Source organism: Priapulus caudatus, unplaced genomic scaffold (genome assembly GCF_000485595.1).
Source record: "Priapulus caudatus unplaced genomic scaffold, Priapulus_caudatus-5.0.1 Scaffold1124, whole genome shotgun sequence".
Classification (NCBI taxonomy): Eukaryota; Metazoa; Priapulida; class Priapulimorpha; order Priapulimorphida; family Priapulidae; genus Priapulus; species Priapulus caudatus.
In genome coordinates, this window is record NW_014578185.1 from 89,765 (window position 1) to 94,582 (window position 4,818).

General features: G+C 45.5%; 1 long non-coding RNA gene across 2 annotated transcripts; it reads right to left on the bottom strand.

Moving 5' to 3' along the window:
- Nucleotides 1-408: 408 nt before the first annotated feature.
- On the bottom strand, nt 409-4,153 carry LOC106815473. Of its 2 annotated transcripts, XR_001394753.1 has the most exons (4): nt 2,119-4,153; nt 1,821-1,890; nt 796-852; nt 409-589 (listed from the first exon to the last, which is right to left on the bottom strand). It is a non-coding gene; the product is annotated as an uncharacterized LOC106815473 (long non-coding RNA). The 2 variants fall into 2 exon arrangements; XR_001394752.1 differs by lacking the exon at nt 409-589 and having other exon boundaries at nt 666-852.
- Between the last annotated feature and the right edge of the window lie 665 nt (nt 4,154-4,818).

The following is a 4,818-nucleotide window of genomic DNA, read 5'->3' on the forward strand; positions in this document are numbered from 1 at the left end:
TACCCACGCACGCACACACACGCTTTCTGTATGTAGTAGCATTTGATGACAATGTATCAATATTCATATAATTTGTTATGTCATCAATCATCAATCAATCAATTCACATTGGTATCGTCTTACATTGACCATACTCACGACCAAGTCGTGACAATTAATTCAGCATACTGCACTCTGACACCATTACCTTTATTGCAACAAGCAGCATATACACCATCATATATTTCAAATAAACATAATATTTGTACAAGCAGGGGTATACACAAACGTTTTCTGCATATTCGGCTTTGGCAATGTCATAGCTAACGGCAACAAACAACTAGACGATTATTATAAACTATAATAATTATTAATATAGTATATGATTATATATATATCATTCTATTATATAATAGTTATGAGCTAATCGATACATGATAATGTATTGGCTAATACGCGCGTCCTACCTTGTTAGCAGTTTGCTCTGCAGTAGCACATCACAGGATGTCTTCTTCGTTGTCAGTGTGGTCGAGGAGAAGGCTGGACACCGCATCCACCATCATCAGCATCAGTATTCTTCTTAGGCTCCTTCCGTCGGTTGTCATGGCGACTGATACACAACGTGGTATTCGGTCTAGCAATGAGTGTGTGTACGTGTACGTGTGTGTGTGTACGTGTGCGTGTGCGTGTGTGTGGGTGTGTGTGCGTGCGTGCGCGCGCCCCCGTGTGCGTGCGTAGACGTTATAAATAACCAGAAGTTCAGAACCCGCAACACAGTGACTCATTTATTTCACTTCGATGACAAATATTCCTTACCTTCTCATTGCCAGTAGTGAACATATTTCTGCGTACGATGGCGCTGCTAGATCATTCCTGGCCAAAACACACCGACAGTTAACAAACTTACATAGTGATCGTATCATGGTATACATCGACATACATTTGGCCACGTTGTTTGCCTTCGCTAACACTCATTAATAGGTTGTTTTAGACGTACCGTCAGCAGAAAATTGTACGTAGTCGCAATATAATACAGAATTCAACGCTTTCGTATCGCTGGAGCACTTAGTATTGGGTTCACTTTCGCATCTATATCGCACACACGTTTCACGGTTCAAGAAGCGAAAGCAGTTTATAGGTTATATTCGCTATTCTTTTTTCGGAGAATAAGAAAGTGGATTTTCCATCGTCGGAATCGATGTAATCGACAGTTTTGCAGAATCTCTTTATAGCTACGAGGATGTCTTTAATTACTGGTTGTTATGCTGGACTATGTTATAACGGAGAAACTATTAGAAGACGTCGGTGATTGGCGGTATTGTCCGCAGGCATGTTGTGTAGGTAGTAGTGGCGCAGAAGACAAACGAATACACAGTAACATCGACTGCGAGCGATTATCATAGCGGAAAATCTGACATACGCTATATATATGTACACGCACGCGCACGCGCACACGCACGCACGCATGCACGCACGCACGCACGCACACGCGCACGCGCATGTGTGTGTGTGTGTGTGTGTGTACATACTCATGTATGCACGCACGCACGCACATACTCAGGTACGCACGCGCGCACATATCATTTGTAAATAAGTTTGTATGGTGAGCGCACAAACTACTATCGCCACCTAGCGAGCGTGCGGTATATTTGTAGATACACGAACTGGCATTTAGGTGTTATATTGCATTTTCAGTCTATTATTGCTCTCTGTTTGGCATGCCATGGCGTGGCAAATACGAACAGCGACAATAAATAATAACTACATCATACTTCAACATATTTAATATAACAGAGGTTCCAGTAGTCTCACTTGTGCAAAGTTAGCCAGCCACAAGTTACCTTATCGCTTCTCACTTCGCATGGCGGGAAGGTAAAGCGGGAAACTACGGGAACCGACGAGAACGCGAACCTGAAATATGACACAAATACCACGGTGTGTGACAGTTCGTCACGGTGGTGAGTACGCGTAGCGAATACTAGTATTGTACAGTGTGATGACTTTGGGTTCTCGTAGGTCGACAGCGTAGAAGGTAGCAGCGTTGATAGCAGAGATAACCAGTAGACGTAGACGTAGTCCCAGATTAGTTGTTTCACATGGACTTTTATTAGTAACTACACGTACAAAATATATACATACGGCAAGCTAGGTGGGTGACCGTGCCTAGGTCCCGTCGTCTCTGTTTTCGTCTATCTCTCTACATCGTCGTATCTCCTCTCGGTAATGACTCCTTTCTGTCTGTCCGAGCGTGTCTATTTATATGATTCCCAAAAATCCCCGGCGACTTTTGAATCCAACCGGTTCTTCGCCGCGGGGCTAGGAGACGCGTGAAGCTACGCATATATCTAAGACCGTACATACCGCGTCATTACCAAAACAACAACGAACCACCAGGCCAGAACACAGGCCAACTAGTTCCACTGCCTCGTCTGGCTAGAGCGCTCCTGGTTCATTACGCGCCGTGTACCATACAACAATTCTTCCTTCTCTCTCGACAGAATTCGTGTCCTCGCAAAAAAATACAGTTATGCATTAAAAAACATTAAAGCTTAAAAGTTGAAAACATTAGTCCAAGTTTGCAAACATCAAACAGTGTCATAATACATGTTAGTAGGTGTGCACTATGCTGTAATTTTACAAGCCCGGCACCGACCGCGTTTACGTGTGATGGCGATGGTAAATCCTTGGGGTAGAGAAGGGATGGAAAGTCCGTTTTTGAAACGAGTTGAGGGGGATTTTGTTGCAGCTGTCTAGTGAAAATGTGCGCACATTTCCGTATCACAGGGGGGTTTTGACAAACCGCATCGGTAACACAACTCGAATCGGCATGGAAAGGCATAGGGAAGAATGGCGAAACAAGGATACATCTTACCACTTAAATCACGTTAGTAATCGGTTAATCGAAGGAAACAATATACAAACAAACAAACGACGAAACATAAAATACAGATAGGACCGGCTATAAGCTATATCGTAAACACATATCCATAGCCAACTCTTTGTTTATAAAAAATTTTGAATTCGTGGTTTTGCTGTCGTGGTATCGACCCAATGGTATATCGGCAATCGTGACTCGGAAATGACGCGACGCGTGACGAAATCGGCTCGTTCGTCACCTTTATACGTACTATGGTAAGTTTAGTGCAGTAGTATGCCTCTGTTGGCAGGGACGCTAATTTCAGCTTACCCTATTGGCCACGTTCGAGGTCATACTTTGAAGCGGCTGGGCGTCTCGCCCCTCTCATCGCATAGGCTTCTACTACTTATATACTTTCGACGCTTGAGTCACCGTACGCCGTTACCATAATATTCGAATACCACGCTAGCTACGAAAACTCGCGCGCTGATCGGCACTTCGTGAGCTATTTTACTGTTAATAAATTATTTCCGAATTTGTGGCTATGTATACAGTGAAATTACGATGTAGCTTATCCTATCGTCGACGTGTTAGTCTACTTCTTCTGCTGCTCCTCGATCTTGCTCTGCGCGGGCTCTGGATCGAGGCTGTCGAGCTTGGATGACATGACAACATGGCTGCTGCCTTGTAGGTTGCAAGAGGCTCCGGTTGTCGGGTGCGAAGATGGCATGTTCGAACAGGACTTACGCATCTTCTTCCTCTTTCCTCCTTCTTCTTCTTCTGCTCATCTGCTGTTAGCTTTTCCTTCTCTATCGCCTCCGTCTGCTTCTCCCTCTTCCGTTGGACGATTGGAAGGCCAGGTTCTCTTCTCGTCTTCTTCCTCTTCTTCTTCTTCTTCTTCTTCTTCTTCTTCTTCTTCAGCTGGGGGATTAGCTTGGTAGAGGTAGCGAATGCAGAACGACCATGATCCTCCACCAATCATTGTACTGCGAAATGTCGAGAACTTCGGTTCTCGTGGTTCGACGGCGTAGAAGGTGGCAGCGTTGATAGCAGAGATAACCAGTAGACGTAGACGTAGTCACAGATTAGTTATTTCACATGGACTTTTATTAGTAACTACACGTACAAAATATATACATACGGCAACCTAGGTGGGTGACCGTGCCTAGGTCCCATCTACATCGTGTATCTCTCTACATCGTCGTATCTCCTCTCGGTAATGACTCCTTTCTGTCTGTCCGAGCGTGTCTATTTATATGATTCCCAAAAATCCCCGGCGACTTTTGAATCCAACCGGTTCTTCGCCGCGGGGCTAGGAGACGCGTGCAGCCACGCATATATCTAAGACCGTACATACCGCGTCATTACCAAAACAACAACGAACCACCAGGCCAGAACACAGGCCAACTAGTTCCACTGCCTCATCTGGCTAGAGCGCTCCTGGTTAATTACAGTGTACCATACAACACTAGCCCTAGACACCATACTTCACTGCAGAGGTCCCCGTAGCTTACAACCAGGTGCTAAGTTAGCCACAAGTTACCTTATCGCTTCTCACTTCGCATGGCGGAAAGGTAAACCGCGAAACTTTACGTGAACCAGAGCAGAATCGTAGAGCCTGGTCCGGGTTCAAGGATAGAGAGCATGTCCAGTAATAAACATCCTCGATCTCCTATTGTCGAGATTTCAGGGGGGGGGGGTGATGTCATACAACCAGAGACCAGTTCAACAGCAACAGAGATAGAAAGTTCCCCTAGCGACAGGTAGAAAGTTTTCCCCAACGACACAGACAAGCGCGGGAGAGGGGGTACCATAGCTACCCGATGTGGGAGGTAAGGGAGCTGCGCCACCATGTACACGGGCGAGGCGAGGGAGTTGCGCCTACACGTGTGCACGTACACGTGCGCGCATGAGTGTGTGCGTGCGTGTGCAAGTATACACGTGTGTTATTTATGATCTCTGTGATTCTTGAGTTTATTGAA